The 15,097-nt window shown below is 42.9% G+C and overlaps 1 protein-coding gene across 2 annotated transcripts in view; it reads left to right on the top strand.

Moving 5' to 3' along the window:
• The window catches only part of MGMT (O-6-methylguanine-DNA methyltransferase), a 255,691-nt gene that overhangs the window by 19,706 nt on the left and 220,888 nt on the right, over window positions 1–15,097 (top strand). The window lies entirely within an intron of this gene.

Here is a 15,097-nt window from a genome sequence, read left to right as displayed (position 1 = left end):
TTCCCAGTTTTTGCCGGTCTCCCACGACAGCTATGATCACGCTCTCAGGCGGCTTCCAGTGTGCATCCGTAACCGCTTCTCCTTGCGGTACACTCAAGGGTACAGTTCCTGCGCCGTCACTATTCGGTGTTACAGGACGGTAACTGTTCTGTAAAAATGGTTGAAGCAGATCAGACTCCTATCAGTTGATGCTCATCCTTACCAAAACTTGGAAGTTCCTTAATCATTGCTAACCTACTGGCTAGAAAATAATCTCATTGTGATCTTCATTTGCGTCTCTCTGATTACCAGTGAGTTGGAGCCGCTTTTCACGTCGTCACTCACAATTCCTCTTGCAGAATGCCTGCTCGTAGCCTTTTGCCTATATTTCTACCGAGGTATCCTTGTCTTACGGATTGACAGGAGAATTTTACCTTCTGGACTCGAGGGCTTTGTCACACGGGCAGCTGTTACTGTCCCTCAGTGTGTGGCTTACCTTTCCGTTTCCCTTCTACTGCCTTTCGGTGGACGGGGGTTCTTAATTTTCGTGGAGTCGAACATAATTGAATTTGTGATTCTGTTCCTTTATAGTTCTGTTTCTGTACTAATACCACATTATATTAATTACCATGGCTTTAGGCTAATTCTTAACAGTGGCATAAGTCTTCCCATCTTGCTCGTCCATACAAATTTCAGAATCAGCTTGTCAGATTCTTAGAAAAAAGCCTTTGGTGTTTTGATTGGAGCTGCTTACATCTATAATTAATTAATTAATGTGGGGAGAATAACATGGTGTCATGGTGTGAGTCTTCTTCCTCAGGAATGTGCTGTATCTTTCCTGTATATTTATTTAGGTCTTCTTTAGTGTCTGCCAATTTTTAATAGTTTCTTTCATAAAGAGCTTGCCTATCTTTTGTGATGTTTTCGCCAGGTCCTTATTGTTTTTGTTGCTATTATAAATGGTATCTTTTTTTTTTAGGTAATCCCTTCTTTGTGATTGGTACATGGAAATGCTGTATTGATTTTTATGTGCTTATTTTATGTCTACTTTCCTTGCTAAATTCTCTCTTTAATATACTATATGAATATTCTTGAATTTTCTATGTAGACGATCAATCATACTATCTATGAGTGAGAGTTGGTTTCTTGCTTTCCACTCTGTTAATTAATCATTTACTTCTTTAACTTGCCATGTCGTGCTAGCTAGGACCTCCACGAGCATGGTCAGTAAAGACATGGTCATAATTTATATACTTACGTTGTTACTTATTTTAAAGAGAAAACTGTTAATTTTTCACCACCAAAAATGAAGCTTGCTATAGGCTTTTGGTAGAAAGGAAGGTTCCTTCTATTTTGGTTGTCTGAGAAATTTTTAAAAATCATTAATAGGCTCTCAATTTTATTAAATTATTTTTCTGCATCTATCAAAATGATTATGTGATTCCCACCCCCTAGGTCTGTTGATGTGGGTAATTAGTTCTATAGATTTATTAATGTTAAGTCATCTTTGCATTTCTGGGATGAACTTGTCCACTAAGCATCATCTGGACTAGGCCTACTAAATTTTTGTTTAGGGTTTTTGCATCTGTGTTTATGAATGAGACTGCCCATTCTTTTCCTTTCTTATAGCATCCCTGTCTGGTCTGGGTTTCAAAGATAACCTGATCATGAATGGGTTGGCCATTCTCTATTCTCTTTTCTCTAGAAGAATTTAGATTAAAATGACCTTTTCTTTCAAAATTTGGTACATTTTGTAACCTGGTATTTGTGAGAAGACTTTTAAATTAGTGATTTAATTGCTTTTTTAGTTATAAGATTATTTTTTTAAAGCTGTAGTTAGGTTAATTATATTAAGCCAGATTTTCAGTTTTTGAGGGGGAATATAGTTCATGGTGTTCTTGCAAGTTTTAAATCTCTGTAATTATGTCCCCTGTTTTCATTCCTTATATTGCTTATTTTCACGTTCTCTCCTTTCTGCTTGTCCTATTTCAGGAGATGTTTGCCTGTCTTTTTAGTCTTTAGGAACCAGAGTTGACTATGGGCCCACGTATTGTGTCTTAGATCTGATAGCTCATCAGTTTCTGCCCACTGTTTGCTCCTTGTTTCCTATTCTCTGTCCCGTTTCTGACTTCCAGATTAAAGGCTTACCTTATGCTTTTTACCCTCTTGCCTTTGCTGATTTCACGTAGCATCCTCCGAGTCCTACTTCACTGTGTTCTAAAAATTATAGTAGGTCATGTTTTCACTGTTTGCCTTTTCAAGTATCTTTTAATTTTCATTATGATTTCCTTCTTGGAAAATGAGTTATTTGGAAGTATTTTTATATTTCAAAACATGGAGATTTTTATTTATGGCTTTGTTATTAATTTCTGTGGTAGGTTAATATTAAGGGGGCACCCATGACTGCCCCCTGATGTTACTCCTGCAATTGCTGTATTTTGTGGAAAAAGGGATTTTGCAAATGCAGTTGAGGTTACTCATCACTTGACCTAAACATAGGGAGAGTTTGGGAGTGGTCCTGACCTAATAATCACATGGGCTCCTTCAAAGTGGTGAGTTTTCCCATTTGGGGATGGGAGAGGACGTTGGTTGCAGGCAGGAGAGGGTGTTCTCTGTGGCTGAGGTGGCGGGGGCAGTGGGACAAGGTGCTGAGGGCGGTCACTGCCTGCCACCCTGCGAGAAAATGGGGTCCCAGCCCTCCAGCTGAGGGAACTGGCTTCCACAGCCACCCACATGTGCTGGCAAAGTGGATTCTCCCCCAAGCCTGAAGGTAAGAATCAACCCTGCGGACACTGGGACATGGTCTCTGAGACCCTGAGCAGAGGCCCCGGCTGGACCAGTGGCACTTCTGAGGCAAATGACCATCAGAGGACAAATGGGGGTGTTTGGACCATGATGTTTGCAGTAAATTCTTTTTACAGCAATAGCAGATTAACATACTTCAAATTGTATCATGATGGGTGTATGGAGCCCAGAGGCTGCCGCCACCTTTGTCCAGCCTCGCACGAGGGCCTCGTGTGTGGGAGGGTGTGTCTGCGTTCAGGGCACATGGGGAGCCCCCACACTGCCGCATCGGCAGGTGGGTCGTGGGGTCGCACCCCTGCACCAGTGTTCCTGGTTTTCTGCTGCTTTCACTGACTGAGTCGAAGTTCCACAGTTTTCCATTAATACTGTTGGGACGTTGTCCTTTCTCTTTTTTCATGATCAGTATCGGTTTACTGATTACAGGGGACTGACTTTTGGTTTTGTTGTTGTCCTTGTTTTTCTGTTTTATGCCTAATTTCTGTTTCAGGGATTTCTGCTCTTACTACCTTCCATCTGTTTTCTTTGGATTTAATTTGGTGTTTTTGTTTTTCAGGTTCTTGAGATGGAAGCTCACTTGATTTTCAGCCTCTGTTGTTTTTCATACGGACTTACAGAGCTGTGCATTTCTTCTGATGTGAATGCAGCTCTTGGCTGCACTCTGTAAAGACTGATACTCCTATTTTTATGTTCACTCAATTCAAAATACTTTCTAAGTCTGTGATAATTACATGTTTAACCCCAGAGTATTTAGATGTGTGTGCCTTACTTTCTAAACGTTGTTTTTTTCCGGTTATCTTCTTGTTGGTGATTTCCATTTTCACTGCAGGTGGTGAGCACAGCGGTCTGACTTCAGTCCTTGCAGTGTGTTGAGACTTGCTGTGGTGAAACAGCGCATGAGAAGGGGTCAGCGCGCACCGGAAGAGAAGACGCGTTCTGCAGTTGGGGGTGGCGTTCTATGTATGACCCCCATCAAGCTGGTTAAGGGTGCGCACATCTTCCATAAACTTTAAGACCTCTTTGTCTGCGTGCTCGCATCAATTACTGAGAGAGATGCTTTAAAGATTTTATTTAGTTGTCAGAGAGAGAGATAGCAAGAGAGGGAACACAAGCAGGGGGAATGGGAAAGGGAGAAGCAGGCTTCCCGCAGAGCAGGGAGCCCTATGCGGGGCTCGATCCCAGGACCCTGGGATCATGACCTGAGCAGAAGGCAGACGCCTAACGACTGAGCCACCCAGGCGCCCCAAGAGAGATGCTTTAAAATCTGAAATTACGTTTTTGATTTTTTGGCTTCTTTAGCTCTGTTTTTTGCTTAATATATTTTTAGACTTTGATATTAGGTGGATACAGAGTTCACATTGTTAGGTCTTCCTTTTGACCTGACTTGTTGATCATTATGAAATGTATCTTTATATTGCAATTAATACTTCTTGCCTTAGCTTCTGCATTGGTTAGGATTTCTTTTTTTATTGTGGTAAAACACATAATATAAAATTTATCTTCTTAACCATTTCTAAGTAAATAGTTCAGTCTGTTCACATTGTTGTGCCCCGTATCTCCAGAACGTTTTCATCTTGCAGCACTGAAATTTTTGTACCCATGAGGTGACTCCCCGTTTCACCTTCCCCCTAGCCCCTGGCAACATAATTCTACTTTCTGTTTTTGTGAATTTGACCCCTCTAGGTATTTCATAGAAGTGGACTCCTATAGCATTTGTCTTTTTGTGACTGGCTCATTTCACTTAGCATGGTGTCCTCGTGGTGTGTCCATGCTTGCAGCATCTGTGAGAAGGCGGAATAATACTCCACTGCATGTCGTGATAGGGTTCTCCAGAAAAACAGAGAATTTGCTATGCAGCATATATCCCGGCTGGAAGGCAGTCTGGCCGAGAGCGAATTTCTCCCTTCCTTCATCTTATTTTTGCTTCTATTTAGACCCTCAGCGGATTGGATGAGACCCACCTGCGTTGAGGAAGAGAGTCTGCTTTCCTCTATGTACACGAATCAAATGCTCGTCTCGGTGTGAGAACACCCTCACAGACATACCCGGAAATAATATGTAACCAAATGGCTGGACCCCCCGTGGCGCAGTCAAGTTGACACATGAAATTACGGATCATAGAAGCATCCACCACATTTTACTTACCCATTCATCCACTGGTGGACCCTTGAGCTGCTTCCACCTCTTGGCTATTGTGAATAATGCTGCTGTGGACGTGGGGGTGCAGGCATCTCCTCAGGTCCCTGCTTTCCCTTCTTTTGGATATACACCCAGGTGTGGACTTGCTAGATCATGTATGTGGTAGCTCTGAATTTCTGAGGAAACTCCTCACTGTCTGTGGCAAGTACATCATTTTCCTCTGCTCCTAACAGTGCGCAAGGGCTCCAGATTTTCCCCATCCTGGCCAACATTTGTCACTCTGTCTTTTTTTAATAGTAGTGTCCTAATGGGTGCAAGATGTACATTGTTTGGTGTTACTGTTATTATATGGGACTTCTTTCGATCACATCTGAATGGTGTATCTTATCCCACCCTTTACGTTCAGACTTTGTCCTTATATTTAAAGTGTGTAAATAGTGTATGCACTTTTAAAATATCTGGTATGATAAGCTTCATTTTTTCAGTCTAGTCACATTAAAATTACAGGGGTGCCTGGGTGGCTCAGTCCGTTAAGCATCCGACTCTTGATTTCAGCTTAGGTCATGATCTTGGGGTCATGAGATAGAGTCCTGTGTTGGGCTCCGCGCTGGGTGTGGGGCCTGCTTAAGATTCTCTCTCTCCCTCTGCCCCTCCCCACCCTGCCACCATTTGCTCTCACAAACCCAGTCTCTGTCTCTCAAAATAATAATAATTATAGATGTAGTTGAATTTAATTCTATCATTTTGCCATTTGTCTTCTACTTGACCCATATCTCTTTTGTCCTTTATTTCTACTTTATTTTGCTTTCTTTTAGATTAATAAAATATTTTTTATTCTTCATTTTCCTCATCTATTACCTTTCTCATTCTACATACTTATTTTTTTCTGTTAGTGATTCACCTAGAGATTACAGCATGCATCCTTGCCTTGCTATTGCTCACCTAAAATTGTCCCTTTACCACTTTCTGAATAATGAGGTACTTTATAAAACTTTCTTCTATTTACCTCTAACCCTTTTATGCTCTTGTGTATAATTCTATAAATACTCTAAAAGCTATCATCATCATCATTATTGTTGTTTTCAACATTTAATACTCATGCAGATTTATCTGATTGATTGATTGATTGGTGGGTTTTGTTCCTATCTTCGTTACTGTGCTTCCATGTGGGATAATTTCCTTCTGCTTGAAGATCCCCTAAGTTTTCTTTTCTTTTTTTTTAATGCTGGTCAATTAGCAGTGGACGGAATGGGTCTTGAACACGGTATCTTCTGTCTGTGTAGGAAGAGTTGGGTAACGGTTGTTGCTTCTCGAGTTACTTTATTTCGAGTGTGCCCTTTGCTTTCTCCTGGTTCCTAGGGTTTCTGTTGAAAAGGCAGCTGTCTGTTCTGTGGTTGCTCCTTGGAAGCTAACGTGAATCTTTGACTCGGGATGCTGCAGTGGTTTTCTCTTTGGCTTGAAGCTAATTAACTGTGTTCCATGTAGCTGTGATTTCTCTTCAGTTTTATTCCGCCTGGAGTTTGCTGAGCTCTTTGAATCTCTGGGTTGGTGTTCTCTGTTTCAGAAAATTCTTGACTCATTTCTGTAATTACTGTTCCTTTCCTGCTGATTGTCCCTCACCTTTGGTGCTACTGTTTTCCTCCCATTTGTCCTCCCGTCTGTGCCCCGGCTTGGACATTTTCCGTGGACCCGTTGTGCGGCTCACAGACCCTGCGCTCTGCTCCGCCCAGCCTCCTGTTAGTCTTATCCTGGGGCTTCCCCATTTCAGAGTTTGCATTTTCCAGTTCTATGAAATGCCCATTTCATTTTTAACGTGTGTTTTGGTTCTGTATTTCAAAGCCTCCAGTTTCTCATTCATTTTCTCCGTCTTTTCCTCTTAGTTTTGAACGTGTTCATTATTTCAAAGTTTTTGTTTGCTGACACTGGTATCTCGGACCTCCATTCCTCTGCTGGTGTGTTCTGCTTTTTTTCCTTCTCTTCATTGTGTGGTACACTTATGCACACGTCTGTGCACAAACACCAGGTGCACACACACACACACACCCGGGATAATTTCTGTACGTGGGGCAATCGCAGTTTTGTGTGTGACTCCTTCACCTGACCTTTTGTCGTAAGTACGTTCCACATGATTGAGCTTTTGCCAGCATTATCTAGAGATACCGTAGCGTCCCACCGTAACAGGTAACATCCTTTTATTGATGGACATTTAGGGCATTTCCACATCTGAGACTCTGTCCTAAACAATTAATTAAAATTTTGTCCCAAGGATGTTTAATGTGGTGTTTCTGAGAACTAAGCCAAGTAGAGAGGGTATTTGAAGTCTTGGGTTGAGAAATTGCTCACCAGGCTGCCGGCTTCTTGAGTTCAGCGGCTGTGCTTAGGGTTTGGGATCCGTAGTGTTAGGGCCGTTTATGCGTGTCGTTCCGAGCCTCGTCCACCAGCTGCCCATCGGGCGCTTGTGGGTCAGATGTGTGCTGAGCCTGCGTCTGACTTTGAACAGGCCCTGACCACGTGCAGTTCTGGCTCACCGTGGCAGCAGGGAAGGACATGCTCAGTGGCCAGCCACTAGTTCTGGGACCCCCGTGAGCTCTGGGCTCCTGGTTTATCAGTGACAGCAGCTCATCACCTGTTGGTCTCAGTTTCCCTTGTCTGTGAAGTGACAGTGTTCTCAGCCTGTCACGGCCCTCGGGCAGCGATGGAAACGTATGTCCGTGCCGTCCAGAATGGAGCCACTAGGCACCTGTGGCCACCAGACCCTTGAAATGTGACGAGTGTGACTTAGGAACGGAGTTTTTAACTTTCTTACGTTTTAATTAGTTTACATTTAAACAGGTTGCCCCACGTGGCTAGCAGCTGTTGTACTGGACAGCCTGGTCTGGGTGGGGTCAGCGTTCACTTAGTGGCATGCAGTGGTCTTCACCCACTCTGATTCTGACGTTTGCGGTCTTCGCTCGTCTTTATTTTCATCTATTTATTTTGTCACTGGTGCTCTGAGTATCAGGCACTCCTTTCTGTGTATGAACAGATTACATGCTTTTCCCTCTCTGCGCTGTTTTAACAGGGACATCTCCACGGGGACAGTAATTTGCCTGAGCAGGACACTAAAAATATAAAGTAGGCCGAATTAGAGAAGAAGGGATTTTGCTGGAAAGTAGCCTCTGTTGCAAAACTACTGAAGTAAATGGAGGCATTGCTGGCTGGGCACACAGCGCCTGCCGTTAGCGCTGCGATTTCCCTTTGACCAGGTTAACAATTTAAACTTACGACTCAGTTTTCTCTTGTAAGTAATTGCCATGTGTAAATGAGACTAGTTTCCCTTTGAATTTATGGTACAAATAACATAATTTATAGTTACAGATCTCTTGATCCTCTGGGTCCAGGCAAAATAAATGTAGTATCTAGAGCTGGAATTGGGCAGGATTTTTCTGTGAATCTTAAAATATCTGCTTCGTAAAAGTGGGTTAAGTTATTTTAGAAACTATAAATAGCCACTTGGTAATTAGGTGTTTGGGTTTATTTGTTTTAATGGAGTGCTTATTAAAGTTCAGTGCGTTTTTACCCCATGGATCAGAAGCTTTTATAGGCCAAGTGATAAGACGCATTTTCTACATTTCACTTGCTGATTATGACTCATTACAGATGATAGATGGTCTACTCAACTTTTAAATTCCTGTTTGCTTGTGGAGAATGAAAATTCTCATCTCTTCCGATCGGGCATACTCCAAAATTCTGGACCCATTTTATGTACTATAACCTTACGCTCTATCACATCGTCAAAAGGGAGAAGTGATAACACAGACATGCTCTCTGCCAGAAGTGGGTGGAATGCGGTCTGTCCTGGCTTATCTCTTTCTACCAGGATTCTTCCCTTTTTTCTAGGCAGAGCTTCTTCATGTAGTTAAAATGACATCAGGACTTCATGGGAATGCAGGTTCCTGCAGACACAGCCCTGTGTCTGGTCACCGAGAATGTAATGACATTCCCCACGCCGTTACCGGCCAGTTTGGTGTCTTCCCTCGCCCAGCGGGGTGGCACCGACAAGATTGATGTCCCGCTGTGCACTCCGGGAGCTCTGGCCCGGTTGGGGACGGGCGCTGGCACACCTGCCCGTGTGCGTGGCCGCGTTTGGAGAGCACACAGTGACAGGGACAGTGGGATTGTAGTACTTGCCATCTGGACTCTTCCTTTTAATTTTATCCTCACCATTTTTAAGAAAAGAAAATTGATGATTTGTGTTTTGGGGATCAAAACATTGTTCCACACGGAAAGCTGTGTTTTATCAGTATTTATAAAAGGAAGCTGCCGTCCAGCCCAAGGTGTCTGGAATTTTCAGTCACTCTGAATCTTCTTCCAGCCCACCCCGCCTCCGAAGCCACTTTGATCCACCTTAGTCCTGCACCGTTTTTATTTGCTCTTCGCGTGTGATCCAGTAACAAAAGTACATTTAAAAATTTATGCATGTTTAATGAATGACCACTGAGAGGAGAGACTACTTTTATAATGAGATTAATACCTTGGCTCAAGGGACATAACATTTTAGTAAAATCCAAATTTGTGTAGTTATCCTAGCTGTGCTTTCAACCTCTGGCTTCCTTATAAAAATGTCTAAGTAAAACACTGGTATCCATCTCTGGCTCTTGTTCCCATCTGCGTTATGTGGCCTGACCTGGAACCCTGACCAGGGTGTGATGTCTGGGCCAGGGCCTCCCAGTGCACCTCACATCAGCCTGGGCGACCTTGGGACGTGGGCGTGTGCCTCAGTGCCCGCAATCTCCACGCTTAGATGTTTCTGGAAAGAAGTAGTGTTTTGTGTGGTTTTAAATAAACTCTTACATAGTGTTTCCCCTTTTAATTACTACATCTTCATGTAGTAGTCTTGATGGTATTTGTTTTTTCCTTTTCCTTTTTTGCCAAGAGAGGCCTATTGGGGTGGAAGCTGTGGAGCAAATATTCTGAATGGCTTCCCATTTTGAGAAGGAGGACCCTCATTTCTTCGTCTGACTTATAATGTGATAGAGAGCTGCCGGCCAGTTGACACTAATCTCAATTTATGATCTATGTCACCTTTTTATTTCCCAGCCCCAGCTCACATTCCCCACCCCAGACCTGGGTCTCTGTACCAACCAAAGTGTCTCCGAGGCAAACATGCAGTGTCGTGGTTCTGAATCCCAGAGGCTGCGGGGAGGGGTTTTCATTGAGAATTTTAATGCACGTCTGCCGGCTTTCCCCAGTGTGTGGGCAGTGTGCCCTCTCAGGGGCGGCTGATGAGGGCCCTGCAGACGCTTCTTGTCTTCCCGAGGCCCATCTCCCCGTTTCTCAGCGGCCGGTCTTTGGGTTCAGGACAGACCTTGCCATGTATATGGATGCCGGTGGAACGGGGTTTTTTGACTTTTTATTTGAATAATTTTACACCGGTAGAAGAGTTGCACAAATAGCACAGACGTTTCTCCGCCCCGTCCATCTGGTGCCGCCCGTTGTCGATGCCTTCCGTCACTTTGCACAACCTCGTGCGGGCACCACCACCAGGGAGCAAAGTACAACGCATCGGCGCATTCCTCAGTGTTGGGTCCTGCTCCGAGTCTTGTTCATGGCTCACCATGGGTCCCACTCCTGTCCTTTTTCTCTTCTGCCGTCCAGCCCAAGGCCCCACACGGCGTTTACTGACCATCTGTCCTTTGTTTCTACTCTGTAACAGTTCCTATTTCCTTGCTTTTTTGTGACCTTGATGCTTTTGATGAACGCTGGTCAAGTATTTAGCAGGATGTCCCTGATTTGGCTTTGTGATGTCGGCTCATGATCAGATTGAGTTTCGCATTTTTGTTAAAAAGAGCACAGAGGGTTCGGACGCCTGGGTGGCTCAGTCGTTAAGCGTCTGCCTTCGGCTCAGGTCATGATCCCGGGGTCCTGGGATCGAGCCTCACATCAGGCTCCCTGCTCCGCGGGAAGCCTGCTTCTCCCTCTCCCACTCCCCCTGCTTGTGTTCCCTCTCTCCCTGTCTCTCTCTGTCAAATAAATATAAAAATCTTTAAAAAAAAAAAAAAAAGAGCACAGAGGGGATGTTCCCTCTCAAGGCGTCACACCATGAGGTATGTAACGCCCACATGTCAGGCACCGGGAATGCTAACCTTGCTCACTCGGGTAAGGTGCAATCTGTCATGTCTCTCCAACTATCGAGTTACTGTTTCCCCCTGTGAAGTTAAGAAGTACGTTGGGGGAGATATTTTGAAACCATGCAGACTTCTTGGTTCTCAGGCTTTCACCAACTAATTTTTGCATCCATTGATGTATCTTGCCTGCAATAATCATTGCTGTGTTGTTTGCCTGATGTTACGTATTTCCTTCATCTTTCTTCATTTACTACTTGGAATTCTTAAGGAAGAGCTGTTCTTTCTCTCCCATTTATTTTCTGTGAGGAATTATTGGTACTAGAATGGACGCTTGGATATTTTTTCACATTGTGGGTTTTAGGAAATATTGTCTTTACTTATTTCGTTACTCAAACAGCTTTGACTTTGGCTCTTGGGAACTCCTTGGGGTTGACTCCTGTATCTCCGTGACATGCCCATCCTTCTTCTAGCGCTTCCTTACTTTCTGGCACCACGTATAATCCAGACTTATCTTGTATTTTCCTTGCCCCAGTCCTGGATTCAGTCACATCCACAGGGAGCCCAAGTACCTTTTCCTGGAAGATGATATTTAGAAACCCAGATCTGGGCCCCGGTGTGCTTGTTGGTGCTGACGTTCTGTGGCTCTGACCCTTCTCAGTGGACAGGGCTGGGGACCTGCATAGGACACTGCACCATGCCTGCGCATCATCACGCATCCTGTCTTGACTTCTCTGTTGGTCATCTGCACACATATTAAACACCGTGAGTTTGTCTTGACACCTCCAATTCAAATCCAACACGGCAGGTTTCCTTGTAGCCTCTACCCTTCTCTGATAGTGAGAACCTGGCTCTCGGGATCCACAGTGTACTCTCTATGTAACGGGAAGTGAGCAGACGGAGGGGGGAAACGCGTTTCTGTCACTGCACTGCGATCACCAATGCGGGTGGGTCTGCTCGGCAAAATCCTATTTGTGAAGGAGAGTATTTCCTGTGCTTGCTTGGCAAAAAAGTCATCTATGGAATTTTTCTAACTACTCTCGTAAGTGTGGTTAAGAACTTGGGGTTGAGGTTGGACTAGGATAGACAGAAAATGAACTACCTTTGTTTCAAAGTAGATGGCATGTTTCCAAATAGGGGGACCAGCTAATTTGCTTATTTTTCAAATATCCAAATATTTCATGTTCAGAAGAAATTAAAAGAAATATTGAGGGTCCTCTACTATTAATTTTATATGAATAATAATTTTCTTTTATAGCATTCTCTCTTAATTTAGGGCTTATTTGTTGTTGTTGTTAGCCCATTTTCTTTTCATTCCCATTTTTTGTTGGATTGGTTCTTTTTACCTACATGTGATTCATTATGAATCTCACTTCTGTTTGTTATAATCACAGATATTAAAATTTCATGACATTAACATGAAGCCCTCTAAAAGTTCTTATTGTACTTTCATATAGCAGGGGTCATACCATATTCATACTTAGAGGTGTGATAGTCAAAAGTTTCAAAGTATTCTGTGTCTTTATGGACACTGTGGTATGTGAGGTCTTATACCTGACTCCTATTTCATGAAGTTTTCTTACTGGAATTGAGTTTATTGAAAGCAAAGGACTATAAAACTTAGCAGACAAAAATTCAAACTTATCATTGTTAGTTTTCATCAGATGAGGATTGGAAATTGTTGGACATCTTTATGAAGTGTCCAGATCTTGGTGTAGGGAGGGCAGAGCATTTAGATGTCTGTGCAGGATTCCTCACCCTCCTTGACCCTGGCTGCAGTGGTCAGGCGTGCAATGTCCTGGAGATGAACCCAGACCCACACTGGATGTTTGGTGGTATTTGTTACTGCGGAATAATCAAGCCCGTTCTGACTGATACAGTGAGGACTGTGTTTGTGTCTAGGAGATAGTTACGAGTCTGGCAAAAGTGTAGGCTTTGTAGTGTGTTGGATTTGACCTTGAATACCCACCTACTACTTGTATGCTGTGCCCTTGGGCTGTTCCCTTAACCTCTCAATCTGTTTTCTCATCTACAAGTAATTTGTTCTACCTTAGGTTTGCTGGGAGGAGTAAATGAGATAATGTATGTAAAGCACCTGGCCCCGTGCCAGACATGTGCAGCTAATAAATTTCGTTCCTACTCAGCTAGACCTTCCGATAGTCCGTTGGCATGAGGTCACCTCTGTAAAGCCGCAGAAGCATTCTTTTTCTGGGATGTTTGCTTTTTGACAACAAAGGAAATAGATGATCCCAGGCTATTTTATCTTGCCTTATAAAAGGGAGTTAAAACAAGGTAGTGTGTGCCAGAGGTGTGGTGTGAAGTGCTAGTTGTGTTTCCCCGAGGAAAGCTGCAGCTGAGGTCCGAGGCCACCCCCCCACCCCCGCCGTGGGAAGATGTGTGCGTGGGGAGCGGCCCCCTGCCCTCCTGACAGCCTGCACAACTGGAGTGCTCCCTGTCACCTGTAATTAACTCACGGAGAAGCCAGTGTGGGCACTCACAGATTTCTCCCTTCATTCTTGTCTTTAAAATCAAGTTACATCTTTTTTTTTTTTTAAGCAATAAACTTTTGAAGAAAATGAGGACTCTAGAACAGATGTAGTGACAGGGTAATCCGCTGACTATGGTTTGCAGTATTACTCACGCAGACCTGATGGAGATGGCCAGTTTTAAAAGCAGCCATACCCAAACACAACATAAAAATGCATGTGGGCTAGAAATGCACTTCTTCTGTTTATGACTCTACTCCTTATTTCATTTATATTTAAAACTGAGTTGACGAATATGAATACGGATATTTAGAGTTATTGTAACGTCATATTTGTTTATGTGCACGGACCATATCTTACAGTTTAAAGGGAGAGCAGTTAATGGTTTTGCCCACACTGCTTGGGATTTCTCCTTCTTCTTCTTCTTTTTTTTTTTTTATTATCCTCCAGCTTCTATTCTTCAGGTGTGTAGCTATTTTAGTATGATGAAGGATGATGGATGATGCCGGAAAGTTTCTTTGGAAGCAATTCTGATATTGTGCAATGCACTTGGGGGTCAGCTACACTTGACTGATGCATGATTTATCCCATGTCCCTGCCACTTCCTGAGATAAAGCTGCTGTTTTATCAAAAATGCCAGCAACTGTGATTTAGAATTTATAAACCTCCGTTTTCGAATAATTGTTCTGATTATTTTCTGCCTTGGCAATAAAATGATAAAGGTAATTGTACACAAATGTGAGATAGCACCAAAATACAATAAAATTAACGTGAATTAGCTTGACATGTCGATGAGAAGTATTTATGAAATGTGTTGCAATAAGGGAGGGCGATATTATAGCTGGAAGGTGAGTTATTGCCTTAATGTAATACTCCTTGAAATTTAAAAAAGAGACTCTTTCTATTGAGGGTGATTGTGCTTTTGAAATTAAGTTGAAGTGATTCTTATAATTGGCAACAATAATGCATTTTTAAGGTAATATCTTTTATTGTGTTATGCCTAGTTGCATTACCTTTTATTTAGCAGTTTCTGGCTCCAGCTTTTCTAAAAGTCGGATTGAGGCTGACGTAAATTCTGTCGGATCCAGGGGCTCGGATGTTTTATTCTCTTTTCAGTATTTCCTCTGGTGTGAATGTTAGCAGATTTTTAAAGAATATTTTATTAAATCACTTAGATATCAAAGGTTAAATATCACAGTTATGTTTTTAAAGGAGTTTAAGGAACATTCTTTTTTTTTTTTTTTTTGCAGGTTTTATTTATTTATTTATTTTATTTATTTATTTTTTTTAAGGAAATTTTTTTTTATTCTTATGTTAATCCCCATACATTACATCATTAGTTCTAGATGAAGTGTTCCATGATTCATTGTTCGTGCTCAACACCCAGTGCTCCATGCAGAACGTGCCCTCCTCAATACCCACCTCCAGGCCAACCCATCCTCCCACCCCCCTCCCCTCTAGAACCCTCAGTTTGTTTTTCAGAGTCCATCGTCTCTCATGGTTCGTCCACCCCTCCGATTTCCCCCGCTTCATTCCTCCCCTCCCGCTACCTTCTTCTTCTTTTTTTTTTTCTTAACATATCTTGCA

The sequence above is a fragment of the Leptonychotes weddellii genome, chromosome 6, assembly GCF_054177405.1.
Source record: "Leptonychotes weddellii isolate Sample4059 chromosome 6, ASM5417740v2, whole genome shotgun sequence".
In the NCBI taxonomy this organism is placed as follows: Eukaryota; Metazoa; Chordata; class Mammalia; order Carnivora; family Phocidae; genus Leptonychotes; species Leptonychotes weddellii.
This window is presented reverse-complemented; position numbering and strand designations above follow the sequence as displayed.